The following is a 15,918-nucleotide window of genomic DNA, read 5'->3' as shown; positions in this document are numbered from 1 at the left end:
CTGACAGTCGCCAGTAGGTAGCTATAGTTAGGACCTATTTTCCATAAGAAATTTGCAATATTCTATGCCCAATAACTTTGGCGCCGTTTGTGAAATTTTCAAAACGTATGGCCCGCTCCGGTCCGCTCCTATCCTGGAAGTTTCAGGGTGATTCGGCAAACGGGGGATGAGAAAACAGGGGGGCCCCAAAACATGTTTTCCCCATGCAATTTCCATTAGGAAACTTTATACACGGATACAGCCCGAACTGCTGAACAGAATTACACCAAATTTGGCAAAAAGGTAGCTCTTGGTTCAGAAAGATTCCTTTTTGTTAAATTGTTTAAATCCGTTCAGTAGTTGCTGAGAAAATCAAAAGTAAAAAACGTTATATATCTATGGCCGTGCAGGATCACGAGCTTTATGGTAATTGACAATCAACACTCCAAACCAGGAAGTGTTGGCAGCCATCTTCTGCCTCAGTAGAACCGAGGCACAAGAAATCAGTGTAACAAATGCGCAAAACAAGAAAAGGGGGCCGCGAAAAAAAAAATTCAGCGCGGGCTCCTGAGCTTCATTGATATTTAGCCCTCGGGTGTGCCAAATCCCGGTGGCAATCTTTTATTGTAATGGAGGGCCCAAAGGGGCCACCCAGCCCCGGGGACCGCCACCCCCGGGACTTTTGAAACATACGTGCGGGGGGGCTCAGAGCCCCCCTGCCCCGGGGACTGCCCCCCCTGGGGCTTCCAGAAAATATTTGGGGGGCTCACGGCCGCCCGCAGCCCCAGGGACCGCCATCCCCCGAGGCTTTAATTTTTAATGTGGGGGGCATCCAAGCCCCCCCCAAGCACCGGGGACTGCCACCCCCCGGGGCTTTACTTTTTAACGTGGGGGGCATCCAAGCCTCTCTAAGCTGGCTCATGGCTGGCTCCTGCAGTGTCCCGGGGTGCCCACTTCCGGGACACTGTAGTTTGCTATGGCATGGCGGGAGCCTCATGGCGGGAGCCTCGTGGCTCCCTCCCTACCATAGCAAACTGTTTTGGTTTTTGGAAGAGAGGCAGGAAACCTGGTTTCTCTTCCAAAAAACAAAGATGATTGCTTTTCCACGTGGGAAGCTGCATCTTAGCAGCTCCCCATGTGAAAAAGCAATGCCAGCTCCCCCTGGAGGCGCGGAGCCGGCGGGACTGTGGGGGGATTGGGGACCCCCACGGTCCCCAACAGAGAGGGCCAGCCCTGGGGGATGGGGTTCCCGGGGCTATTAGTGGCCCGGGATGGGGGCCATCTAGCCCCCCTCCAATAAATAATTTTAAATAATGTAAATGGCCATGCCCCGGAGGATGTGGACCCCGGGCCAATTATGGCCTTGGGAGGGGAGCCACGCCCTGTGGTGCATTTTAAGTTGGGGAATGAAGTCCTCTTTAATCCTGAGAGTCCCTGGGTCTAACTAGTCCACCATGTAACTCCAGTAAGCACCACAGAGCTGCGTTGCAGATAGGTGGTACGAAGCCATGCCCCATTTTACACCTCGCTGCAATGCAATTCTGTGGCACTTACTCGACATACCTGATGGGTTAGTTGGCCCTCAGGGACCTTCAGGATTCAAGGGGACTTTATCCCCAACTTAAAATGCCTACAGGTTGTGTTTGCACACGTCATCTCAGGCCCCCCACCCTCCAATTATCAGTGTGCAAACGCACCCCGTGGCGTATTTTAAGAGATAGTTTTAATCCCCCTGTCCTATCATATACTACGCGCTTACAGAGGAGGTCATGCTAATCACAGGGGGACCCCAACGCATAGTGTGCCGTAGTGTATGTAGGTGTTTTCACTGTATTCTAAGTGTCTTTTAACATAGCACAGGCTCTAGGACTGGTTACTCAGACTCAGTTACCACCAGTACCAGTCTGAAAAAGTTGGGGGTACAGGATGATTTTGCAACAAGGCTTCTTTCTACTCCTCTGTTTGTTCTTTCTGCACGTTTTCCTTCTTCCTGCACTTTTCTTCGTCTTTGAGGACTTCTGTTGCTTCTTTCTGCATTTCTTTTTTTTTTCTTTCTGTGCGTTTTTTCTTCTTTCTTCACATGTCCTATCCCTGTAGGCATAGTTAAAAACTAGCATTTAAAAAACCTTTGAAATTCACTTACAAAAACATAGGTTTCAGTCACGTTAAAGTTAGAAATTATCATTTAAAAAACCTTTGAAATTCACTGAAAAAATCATAGGTTTCAGGCACGTTATTGTTAGGAATTAGCATTTAAAAAATCTTAGAAATTTACTGTGAAAAACCATAGGTTTCAGGGGTGTTATAGTTAGCTGGACATTTCATTTGTACAAAACCATTGAAATTCCCCCGTTATAGTTAGTTCAGCTAACTATAACTCGCGTGCCCGCAATGCACTGCTGATGACGTCACATACTAGATCACCCATGACATGGTCAGTGACATCACTCATGACATCACTGATGACATCTCAAATGACATCACTGATGACATCATTGATGACATCATCCTTGTGATAGAGTGGCAGACCTGCTCTCACCCTAATATAACCTTTAATACACACACACAAAAAACAGAAACTAAAATGTTCAAATCAATGGACATACCAATACCAGTTACAACAACCTATTCAGTAATTCTAAGATCTACATACATATCCACTCATTCACCAACAGTCCTATAAAGCCACTCATATGTGTACTCACTCATCATATGAACTCATACACCTATACATCCTCTTACACACCACCACTCATCCATAGAGTTACTCACACACATAGTCACTCATGCTAATAAAGAATCAAACATCCATTTACTTACATATACAGTTATACACACACCACCACACTTACTTCTACAGAAACTTACACATACTTACTCTTTTGAACAATCACTTATAGAAACACATACTTATTCATACAAGAACTCTTCCAATCTCTCACATATAATCACTTATATTCACCAATACTCACATATACTAGTTTAAAATATATGTAGTTACTTATAAAGACACTATAGAGACAGTCATTCACTCACTAACACACACACACACACACGCATCCACCAATACAGTCCTGCACACATACTGTCTTCAACAGATACAGTGACTCACTCATTCATGCATCTATGCACTAAGTAATACCCCCCACTGAACCATAGCCACTCTGACACTCATACTGATACTCAAAAAACCAAGTAATAATCAATATAGACACTCATGTAGCTACTCACCAACCCATGCAGTGACTTATACATAAGGTGAGAGACTGATACAGATATTTACATATTTAAACATTACTCACTAACCCATGTATTCACTCAGATACACTGAATGAGTCCATTATACAATCAGTTTTACGAATAAAAAAACCATCCATTTAGACCCTTTTATACCCATTTATTCTTCTTTCGACCTTGAGATATACATATATAAAAAACATATTTAATTTTCAGTTCACTTGATGATGTCATGAGTGATGTCATGGGTGATGTCACTGACCATGTCATGAGTGATGTAATATGTGACGTCATCAGCAGTGCATTGCGGGCGCGCAAGTTATAGTTAGCTAAATTAACTATAACAGGAGAATTTCAATGGTTTGTACAAGTGAAATGTCGAGCTAACTATAACGCCCTTGAAACCTATGGTTTTTTCAGTGAATTTTTAAGGTTTTTTTAAATGCTAATTCCTAACTATAACGTGCCTGAAAACTATGTTTTTTTCAGTGAATATATATATATATTATTTTCAATTTATTGAAGTTATATATTCAGCAGACCACTATATGGTATATTTAACCAGTGGGCGCTCACGTTGCAAATAGCAATACTGTTACAATCATGGTAAAACTTTGTAAACATTACCGTTAAACAAGTGAGTGTCAATACAGCACACATGGCTTTGTCTTTCACTTTTATTTTCCCTGCCAGCTATATGGTTTAGAGGAGACTTGTTGACCTTGAGTCAAACAATATTAATATAGATGTCATTCAGTTACAACATAACCATGCACAATCCAGTACATTTCTTCCTGTGAACCATTATATTTGACAACATAACACATGTATTTTAAAGTGAGTTCGACTTATGTAGTCTTTTCCTGGAATCAATATTTTTTCTATGTTCATCATGATGGTAGTTCTGTTAATCACGTGTTTCTGTCACCTGTGTTTTTAAATTCACTTTTCAAGCAACGCGGTTATGTGAGCAAGGCCACCCCGTTGGCCGAAACCCATCATCTTGTCCGCATGAACTGCGTTCACATGGATTAAATAAAAGTCACTGTGGCCAGCAGTGAATGAAAGCATCCAAAGAGTCCGTTTTGCTCCTTTTGGTGGGTTCAAGCACCGGAGCGGTAATTGAATTATATATATATATATATATATATATGTGTGTGTGTGTGTGTGTATGACAAATGGGAATGTGGGGTTGCAAAGGTCCCTGAGGTTTTTTGTTTTTTCCCAGAGTTTTATATAGCACAAACTTTTCAGGTATCAGAGCGATTTACATGAGCACCAGTTGTGTTTCAGATGGACAGATAAAAAAATGTTTGTGAGACACAGGGAGGTGATTTCCCCAGAATCACAGGGTGTTGATCGTCACTGCCGATACGGGGACCCGGTTCTCCAGACTCGAGGTCAACTGCCCTAGCCGTTAGGCCACATCCTCTCCCCAATTATTATTGTTGTTGTTACCTGCCCTTGCCGTTAGGCCACATCCTCACCCCAATTATTATTGTTGTTAATACCGTATACCAATTTTAAAAGAAAAAAAAGAAAATGTGCAGTCTATAAAGGACAATGCACTACCAAAATATGCTTCAGTTACATTCAAAAATCGCACCACCTCATGTCCTTTTAAAGGTAGGTGGGTCTCGAAAGGTTGTTGTTCTTTAGAGTGGGCCCTGGTTCTAAAACGTTAGGAAACCACTGCAATAGGCAGTAATTCAAGGAGTGTTATGGTGAGCTCCCCCCTGCCCGAACACGTCTCTGACCCACACCCCCCACGGTGACAAAACAACCTATCAGAAAAGCAAGAGCTCAGGAAGGAATTTAGAATCATGTCTCCGGGATGCTGTGCGGTGGTCCAGCGGCGCGGCTTCTCGAGTAAAATGCTCACTATTACCTTTCGAGGCGCCCAATTACTCCGGAATCGGCAGGGCCAAGTGGTGCTAAGCTCACACAGTTTAATGTCACCGCAAGGACACGTCGCTCCGGCCCAGACGCGCGTGACAGACGTGTGGCCTTGGCACTGGACATCCTCACGGCGCGCGCTCTCACAGCTAAACTCCAAGGCATTAATCACGTCACATTAGAAAATCGATTCCCCGAATATCAGCTCTAGATACGGGCCTTCCCTGTCATCCTCGCTGATCCCATCTTCCCGCCATCCCCCGCCCGCCGCTCAGGTAACGCGGGGCGCGAGCGGCGCGCATTAACGCGGCGTGTGCTGTGCCTAATAATACGGATCGCCGCCGTGCCTGGCTTTCCCGCCTCTAGGACGGCTTTTTTCTAACAGCTTTCCAGATAACCAATTCCCTTTGAATTGAAATCACAGCCAAAGGGGGCAGAACAAAATAGAAGTTGGAGAAATACATAACCTTGAACGACTTCGGTGGCTGAGTGCCCTGGCAGTGCTGAGTCCACTACAGGCGAGGTGGGAGGGAATAACCACTCAACAGCGACTGGTGTCCAAGTGGACAAGAGGCTACCACGTTATCCTTTGCTGTGGTGGATTTGTATGTAGGCCGAGTTCAAATGTGTTGCCAAAAAACAAAGTTTAACAGATTCATCCAGGTTCACCCATGTACAAACAAACGACATACAAGGTTTGGCAATGGCCATGATAGCAGGGGCTTATTTTTTCATATTCAAAAAGGGTATATAAATAGGAAAGTAAATAACAATTGGGAATACAAAAAATAATAATTCAATTCAAAAATCTTTATTTCGATCATGAAAGATCATAAAAGATATACAAATTATTTAGTCATTAAAAACGATAAAAAACATTATACAAGTATACTATTTTTAAAATACAATTCTTAATAAAATAGCTATACAGATGCTAATTTGATGTTATTTCGAGAGCGCAACTAGGCCAAATGCAAGGGGGGTAAAAAAAGAATGTTTCATACAGTTGTAGTGTCCTCCATTATTTGTGCACGGACCCGCCACATTGCAGTCAAGAATTTTGCCATTGCGAACACAATTGTCACAGATAGGTCTGTCTTTAGGACTCTGTAAGCCGGAGCGTATGTTCTAAATCCCAGATTTTTTAGAAGTGGCACCAGCCAATGACTCCTAATTCTAGTATAGGCTTTACAGAACAATACCACATGCAAGTCACTCTCCAGTTTATATGCGCAGGCCGGACACGCCCCTGTCTCCAGTCGACCAGCCCAGGACTTTGTAAAGGACCTTAGGGGAAGGGACCCGTACCTCCTTTGCAAGAAGATCTTCCGTGTGAACGTCGGTGAGATACCATCTAATACACATTCATGGCTGTATGAGTCTTTTATCTTAATGAAGAGGTCGGTTAGAGACCCTTCCCGGGTGGTGTCCAGTGTTTTTTGGAGCATAAAATTGTAAAATAAATTGGAGAGTGTTTTCCCGGAGATCCTTGCGAACGCATATTCCGGATCTGTCCATAGCTCTGGCACTCCAAGAGTCATGTACATACTCCTGATGTACCTTAGCCAAGGTATTTTAGTGGCGTTGGGTAACTTTAGAAATTCCTGCAGCTCATTTCTGTAATTGACGAGATCCTGGCTACTCCATAGGCGACGCCAATAGGTCAGAGGTTTGAGGCCCAGTTCTTCAGTGATGGGTCGCAGTGCCAGATCCAGTCTTAACGGTAGGAGTGGGGTGCTCGGGGGAAGGGCAACCAATTGCCTGATAAATTTATTTTCTATGACCTGGATAGTGTGTGGCAGGGTATGTCCCCAGAGCTCGCTCCCATAGGTAATTCCCCCCGGGCTTGAGCTTTATAAATATGGATAGCAGGTGCCAGCGGACGGAGTGGGGATTTCCTAGCAATTCTTGTGATGCCTCCTGCCCTATGAGCTAGTTTTGTGCTCGCTTTCGTTATATGGGACGACCATGTTAGGTTCTGGTTTAGGGTAATACCAAGATATTCTATTGTATAGACCCTTTCCAGAGATGTTGTGCCCAGGCGGGGATTTGGGGAATTTTTGGGCTTGGGGTTGAGGATCATAAATTTTGTTTTTGAAGGATTGATTTCAAGGCTCCTTTCATTACAGAAGCCCAAAAAGCCATCCAAGACCCTCTGTAACCCCATGGGTGATTTGGACAGCAGCAGGGTGTCGTCCGCAAACATGATCGCGGGCACCCTGCTGCTGTTCAATTTTGGTGCATCAATGTTGGGGATCCTGCTCAGGTGTTCTATCACCACGTTCACAAAGAGGCAAAACAGGGTCGGCGCTAGTACCAACCCTGCCGTACCCCTCTGTCAGTCAACCTGCCCTCTTTCCCACATCTAACTCGGGCATAATTATCTTTGTGCAGTCTAATTAGGATTTGGAGGATTTCACCCGGGACATCCAGCTCGGCCAATACCTCCCACAGTTTGGCCCGAGGGACCAGATCGAAGGCGGCACGAAGGTCCACAAAGACCGCATAGAGGGTGCCGCCCTCGATCAGTACGGTCTTCCAGTAAATGATATTTAATCGGAGTATTTGGTCGACTGTAGAGACTCCTTTTCTGAATCCCGCCTGCAATGGGCTAAGGGTATCAGTCTCCTCCAACCAGGTTTGTAGCCTGTTAAGTACTAGCCTGCCAAATAACTTCTGCGAGACGTCAATGAGGCTAATTGGGCGATAGTTGGCTGGGAGCAGAGGAGATCCCTTTTTAAAAATCGGGACCACCTCCGCTCCGAGCCAAGTATCAGGTATTTCCATCCCCTCAAGCACTGCATTGAACATCTGCTGAAGATAAGGTGCCCAAATTCCTGGTCCCTGTTTGAATAAGTCTCCCAGCACCCCATCAAGGCCAGGTGCCTTCCCACATGATAACCCTGCTATCGCCATCCTCACCTCTTTCTCGGTAAAAGGGTCCAGTGCCTGATTGTTTTTCATGTTATAGAATGGGAATTCCAGCCCTCCAACCTCCGTGGAATATAAAGACTGGTAGTGATTTTGCCAGACACTCGGGGCAATATTTGGTTCAATTGCCGAGGGAAGGTCTTCAGAACCATGATTGACTATACGCCAAAATTTGCGGGAATCCCTCGTTGCTAATAGCTCAGAGAGATTCTCCCAGTGTTGGAGATCCCACTCTATCTTGGCGTTTACCACAAGTGTCTTGTACGCCCGCCTTCTACTACGGATCTCCTCCCTTGATCCTCCAGCTTTAATAGTAAGTAGAAGGTCACGTTTGGCGTCTCGGCATGAGATATTAAACCAGGTATCTTTATGAGGTCCCCGGGTCCTGGAGGGTCCACTACTAAAGAGGTCCAGCTCCAAAGTTTTAATTAATTTTTCATGTAAGCGCAGGAGGTGCTCTCTGTTTTCCTGCGTACTCACTGGGACCCAAGAGGCGAATGCCTCTGCTAAGATTGGTGTAATCCTAGCGTAGAGGATGGCTAACTTATCTTCTCTAGTGGACAGCTTTTCCCATCTTATCCTCCTTCTGTTGTTTTCTAGGAGGTACCCTTGCCTGGGCTTTCGTTCGTTCGATGCCCTGTCCTCAGTACGGGGAATGGCGTATTCCAATTCCAAGGCGTTGTGGTCACTGTCTTCTCTGACTGTTACTCTAAAATCTATCACCCTTTTCCAAGCAGATAATTGTACCAGTAGGTAGTCTAATCTAGATTCCCTCCCAGTTTTATTGTCTGTACATTTGCACGGGATGTCGGATTTGACACAGCCGTTGCAAGCCCTTAGGCCGTGAGCGAGGGTGAGCATATTTATCTGCACGGCTAGTGGTGTCCATGCTCTCGGTGGGGGGCCTCTGTCGCGGGAACCTGCCAACTTGAATCCTCCTCTAGGGAGGGTCCATCAAGTAGGCCCGGTAATGGCTCAAAATGTGAATTAAAATCCCCCCCCACTAGATATGATGTGCCCTCCGGAATAGTCTCCAGGAAAGAAGACAGTTCTTCAATGGTTTTTGAGGTGGTGGATATGGGGATCGGTCTGGAATAGACATTTATTATAAGTAATTTAAATGATCTGGGCCATTCAAGGAGGACAGCCAATATATCTTCTGAGTCTGCATTTTGACGTGTAGCTGTGCAGCCCAGATGCGATGCCACCCAGATTGCCAGTCCCCCCGACGGACGACCTCTCCCTCCCCATCTTGCCAGTATAGAGAATATCTCAAAACCTCGCGAGGTATACTCATCCCTTGCCCAAGTCTCTTGGAAGAGACAGACACTTCTATAATCAATTAAATCGGCCCACGGTTGGGAGTCTATTTTGTTCGCCAATCCAGCCACGTCCCATGACAGCAGTTTTAGTATATAGGGAGCGTGCTGGCTATTTCCCCTTGTACCTAGATTTACCATTAAGTTGGCGTGATCTTTTGGGGGCATCCCTCGTATAGGATCTTGTCCCTTGTGGGCGTCCTCTAGTTCTGTTTCCCTGACTGCTCTCTGTGGGGGATCTTCTGAGTTTATGCGGGATGGGTGTTCCCCCCCATGGTTGGTTTTGGGAAGTTTATGCCCTCCTCCCCCGATGGTGTTGGGTGCAGCTTGCCCGGATAGGTGGGGATAAGCCCGACCTTCAAAGTCGTACTGTCAATCCACCATTTCAAGGCAATCGAAACGGTTGAATATTGGGAGAAATGGGGGCTGATAGTATCTCGGGGGCCAGATTGCTCCTCGCTCCCGGCCACCCCTTCCCACCCCTCTTCTAGTGACAGTTTCCCAACCCTGAGCCTCGTCATGTATCAAAGCATGGCCCGATGCCATTCGCATTTGGTTATAGGGATTCCTCCTCCCTCCTTGATTTTCCACCCAATTTCCCAGTGACTCATGTGAATATTCCCATCTCTGATCATTGCCTATGTGACTGTTTGATGGATAGAAAAATGAGAGGTGAAGTGGCTGGATATTATTCCCCTCCTTATCTGGAAAACAGCCACAAATATAGGAAACTGTTCCTGGTTCTTTAAAACTGACCAGTATACAGTCGCCACTGATTGTTTTGGGACTCTTCCCTATCCATGAGACTCTTCTCACCATGCGAATATCGCTGGTCATGCCTCTGGGGAGTGGCCTAAATGTGGATAGCCAATTCATGACTTTGTTTTTTAATGAGGCCCCTGTTTCACTGGTCGATGGTTTTAGCTCCGGTACCCCAGCTAAAATAACAGTATATGCAGCTACCTCTGGTGGCAGGTTTACTGTTACTGTTCTTTGGGTTTTTTGTGGTATGGTATTAAGGTTTGGAGGTTTTTGTGTATTGGTTAGTGAGGATTTGGATACAGTTGTAGACAATAGCTGTGAATATGGTACATCGGTAGCTGTTAATGTTTGCTGTGTACAAGGGGGGTATGATTGAGCTGCAACTGCAATTGTTGTTGGTTGCTGTGAACAGGAGGAGGGATTATTTTGCTTTTGGCTAGATGCCTGGTGGGTGGCCGGATTAGATTTTGCAGTTGAATTTGAGGATTTCCCATTTTCTACGCCCTTTTTATTAATCAAGATCTGGGGCTCAGGACCCTTCTTGGAATTTCGGTCTACGCTTGGTACTGTAGGGCGGTTATTCGCGGCTTTCCAACTATCCATAAACTGGGTGGTAGATTTCTCAAATTTGGTAAGCCTGGCCTCTATCTTGATCAAGCGAGCTTCTATAGGACTGAGCAGTGACCTGAACAAATTCCCTATGTCTGTGAGTGTAATATCCTCTTCTTCTACCTCCATGGTGCGATCTACTGTGGGAGGAGGAGGGTCAATAGGAACATTGGCTAATACGGGAGGCTCCGTTCTGCCTGATGATGGGGTCTCCGATCTGGTATTGTCAAGGCTACCCTTATCATGTATTTTGCCTAGTCTCGGTGTTTTAGCCTTCCTTTCTCTTTTACTTGGTCCCCCCATCTTCCTTTTTTGTGTTGCCCCTTCCCTTACTCCCCTAGCTCTGCTTGATGGATCTATGTTGTCTACTGTATACGTTACCAGTGGGGGTTCCTCCCTGGTTGAAATAAGGATTTGTTAGGTAGAAACCTCCACAGTAATAGAGGTTGAAGGTTGTGTGAATTGGGTCAGTGGGAGGGTCAGTAGACTCATATCTTCAAGGTCGCTTAAGGTTTCCTCAGAAAGATCTAGGTGGACAGGTAGTGGATCCCCCCCACAAGCTCCAGCCAGTGAGCCATTCACGTTCCGCCTTTCCTCGGGGGTTTTGGCCAATGCTAGAGTGCCCATGGATGATCTCCTAACACACTCAATTTCCTGGGAGATGCGTCTTTCCAAAACAGTAATGTCATCGATCAGCAAAGAACCCGCCTTAAGGAAATAGTTGTCGATTTTACCTTGAGCCGTTGCAGCCGTGGAAGGTCCAGCCGTAACCAAATTTGATTTACTCCTAGTCTCCATTTGACTCATTGTGGCAAGGCTACTTATATGGGCTGACTGAATCCTGATGGTGGTATGCGAGGGATGATGTACCGTCCTCGATGGATGGGTGGCCCGGGCCGGTCTCTGCCGTCCTCGAACGGCCTCAAACGGCCCGCTCTTTGCCCGGTCTTAGCCCGGCGCCAGCCCGCGCGCGTCCCGCGTGGCGCGTTACCCTCAATGTATTTATACCCAATAGTTCACCTGGATTCCTGGGAGAAGAAGAAGGCGGGGTCAGAGAGGAAGAGTCACCCAGGTGCGGCCGATGACAGAGCCGCTGGTGTTCTTGGGACTCGCAGTCCCGCTCGTCCTTCCACCTTCCTGCCCAGACACTCGGGCTCCCAGGGACACAAGGGACACAAGGGGAACAGCAGATAGCCAACAAAGTCCTTCCTCGGAAACTTTCCACACAGCCTCGAGCGGCCCCCGCGAAGCGGGGGCCGCGAGGCGTGGTTTTGAGCACCCGGTAGGAGGCGGGGTCAGAGGGGAAGAGTCACCCAGGTGCGGCCGATGACAGAGCCGCTGGTGTTCTTGGGACTCGCAGTCCCGCTCATCCTTCCGCCTTCCTGCCCAGACACTCGGGCTCCCAGGGACACAAGGGACACAAGGGGAACAGCAGATAGCCAACAAAGTCCTTCCTCGGAAACTTTCCACACAGCCTCGAGCGGCAAAATAATAGCAATTCAAGGTATATAATTTATACTCAGGCACTTCATTAAGAGTGTAGTTAATTTATAGACATATTGCACCCCCTCACTCCCCGACCATAGATCAATACCGCGGAGTGGGGCATTGGTAGGGAGTACCATTTCTGCTTCTTTCAGCCTTCCTAACCTTGGACCTGTGGATAACGTGCTAGTTGTGTATTCGCACCAGGTTTTACCCAGCAGAAATTGTTCAGGCAAAAACCTGTGCTCTGCACTATTAGTGCACCAATTATGACCCCTATTTGAGTGCAAACAGGCATTAAAGCAAATCAGGATTTTTGCGATGGTCAAATAGCACCTGCGGTAGCACATAGTTTACTTATAATAGTTTGTGCGCTACTGCACATATATGACACCTGTATGCACCACTCTCATGTCACTTTGCTGGACCGGATTGCGAGAAGGAGCTGTCTTACCATGGCACTGTAAAGCTAGAGGCCTCTTTACTGACATTTTCCCATCATGCATTGAAATAGTACAATTTAGGTACTGGAATGCTGCATTTTCCCCCCTGCTGTTCAAGATGCCCTGGTCTTGCTCCAAGAGCAGGTGCCGGGTTCAGAGTCATAGTTCTGACTGGATGCTTCAATTTTAGAGAAAATGAAATATTGTGAGGATGGTGTCAGCTGGAAGATGCGAGGGACTGAAGCAGGTTAGTAGTTGAGAGCTGAGAGGTATGCAGAAGGCTAGCGCTTGGAACCTGAGAGGAACTGAATAACATTTCTCGTTGGAACCCAATAGTGGTGAAAGGGGGTTGTTACCTAATAGAAACTGAGGCATCAAAAGAAGGTTGGAGGTTGACGTCGAGAGACCCAAAGAAGGTTATCACTTAACAGATGAGAGATCTGAAGAAGGTTGTCACTTGCAAGCTGAGAGGAGCTAAGAATGTGGTCAGTTGAAGCTGAGAGATCTGAAGAGGTTGTTAGTTAAAAGCTGAGAGGAGTGGGAGAGGTTGTCAGGTTGAAGCTGAGAGGAATGGAAGAAGTTGTCAGTTGGAAGCTGAGAGAAGCTAAACATTTAGTCAGTTGGAAGTTGAGATATCTGAATAAGGTTGTCAATTGGAAGCTGAGAGGAGTGGAAGAGGTTGTTAGTTGGAAGAAGCTGCAAATGTCTTAAGCTGAGAGCTCTGAATAAGATTGTCTATTGAAAGCTAAAAGGGGCTGAAGAAGCTGTCTGCCAGTAGCTGAGAGGAGCTGGAAAGGTTGTCAGTCCGAAACTGAGAGGAGTTAAGAATGCCTTCAATTGAAAGCTGAGAGGTGCTGAGAAGGTTCTCAGTTGAAAGCTGAAAGACCGGAAGAAGGTTGTCAGCTGGAAGCCGAGAGGAACTGAAGAAAATACTTAGTTGGATTCTGAGAGTTGCTAAAGATGTTTGGCAGCTGAGGGACCGGAAGCAGGTACTCACTTGGCATTGAGATGAGCTGAGAAGTAATTTCAGATGGATGCTGTGAGGACCTGAAGAAGGCTTCCAGCTGGAAGGTATAAAAATCTGTGGAAGAATTTCAGATGGAGGCAATAAGGATCTGAATAATATTGTCAAGTGGAGGCTGTCAAGAGCTGATAAAGTTTATCAGTTGGAAGATGTAAGCATTTGAAAAAGGCTGTCAGATGCTGGAAAAGCTGAGCCAGTTTTTCCAGTCAAAAGCTGTGAGGACCTAAAGGATCTTGTCAGCCGGAAATTGAGAACAGCCAATGAAGACTTTAAATGAAACTTGACAGTAGCTGAAGAAAGTTGCCAGTGACATCTGAGAGAGTGGGTAATGGAGTATCTCATCTGGAAGCTGCGAGGAACTAAAGAAACTTGTCATTTCAAAGCTGAAAGGCAATACATGGCTGAACAAGGCCCTGTTGGATTTTACTTGATGGCAGACAAAGAGAGAAATCCTCATGGGGCATGTTCCTAATCTCAAAGTCACTTGGGAGTCGTCACCTTGGTGAGAACTGAGAGCACCTCCAGATGCCACACCTCGAGTTTGACGTAGGTTCTACTCTGTAGGACCATGGAAAAGAATGGGAGGTCTACTGACCAGATCTACTGACCATATTACCACCACTCCTTCTACACCTCCACCCCTCATATCAAATTATCCCCATGCATATCCTCAACAAAACTGTCCAGATGCACATGCAAGCCAGGCCCTCGTTAAAGATCCTACCCTCAGTATGGCGTCACTTATTATTTCCCTCCGTCCCCTGACCTCCAAACCCAACCCACTAAACCAGTAAATACGATTATTGGGAAATGTGATTCAACAAGATTGATCGTAGCCTAGGCCATCCAATGGATGATCTCCAGAGACTTACGTCCATTACATCAGATCTACGACTCTCACAGAGCTCAAATAATACCATGGTATCCAGAACTGATTCCCATACAGATATGACCACACTCCATGTTCCACACTTATCCAAGCTTGGTTTGGAGTCTGTACCATTCCCCAATGACGTTTCTCATCCTTAGTGATTGAATGATGATCTATCGAACAGTGAGATCCATGAACTCCTCCTCTCTTATTGGACCGAAAATAATATTAACAAGACTGAACAAAATCAAATTCAAACCATCCAAGCGAACCCATTCAGGGAACTGAGCTACAATCACAAAGTATTAAACAATGACAACCTCAAGCATTTCAATAAATCACGGAGGACCTCTCATCATTCTAATATTCAGCTGAAATGCATGCTCCTTAATTGCAGATCGGCAAACAAACACACAACGGATATTTACGACCTTATCCTCTCATGTAAGTTTGATATAGTTATCCTCACGGAAACATGGTTAAACAGAACCTCTCATCCCATCAGAGACCTACTAGTCCCACCTAGTCACAAAATCTTTCACCTAGATAGACCAAGAAAACAGGTGGGGGAATAGCATGCATCTACTGCAACTCTCTCTCAGTATTTCAATCGGAAACAATCACTCTAACTACATGTAAATATCTTAGCATCAAAGTAGTTTGCAACAATAAATCCATCAGTAATATTCACGCCTTCTATCAACCTCCGGGCAATAACTCAGTGTTCATCAAACAAATCGTGGAAATCATTACAATGAATGATAGTCTTCAAGGACCCCAGATCTTCCTGGGAGACTTCAACGTACACTGGAACGATCTGAATGACCAGTCAGTGAATAGCCTAAAGGCCTTCCGTTTAAACCACGAGTTGTCCCAATTTTGTGACAATCCAACTCACAACAAGGGTGAGATTTTGGACCTTATAATCTCAAAGACGTACAATATCTCCTTGGAGTCCATTAGCCCCTGTGACTGGACAGACCATTATCAAATCACCTTCCTCATCAATTCAAGGATTACCCTGATGCAAGGGCAACTGAAGAAAATAAAACATTGGAAAATGATTCTTTGTATTATAAACCACAATGAACTAACTACTCTTTGCAATAATACCTTGATTCCACAGACCAAAATAGATGATGTCAAGGACATCACAGATTTCTATAAGACTTCTATATTGAAAGTCATGGACTCTGTGGCTCCCCTCCAACAAAATAAATATCAACTAAAAAATCAATGACAGCTTGAACACCAAAAGACGCAACCTATGAATAGCAGAAAGAGCCTGGAGACATTCCCCATCCTTGGATCTTCTAAAACGCCTAAGAGCAACCAGGAACACATATAACAGAGGAATAAGAC

The sequence above is a fragment of the Lissotriton helveticus genome, chromosome 1_1 (assembly GCF_964261635.1).
Source record: "Lissotriton helveticus chromosome 1_1, aLisHel1.1, whole genome shotgun sequence".
Taxonomy (NCBI): Eukaryota; Metazoa; Chordata; class Amphibia; order Caudata; family Salamandridae; genus Lissotriton; species Lissotriton helveticus.
Note: the sequence above shows the minus strand (reverse complement) of the source record.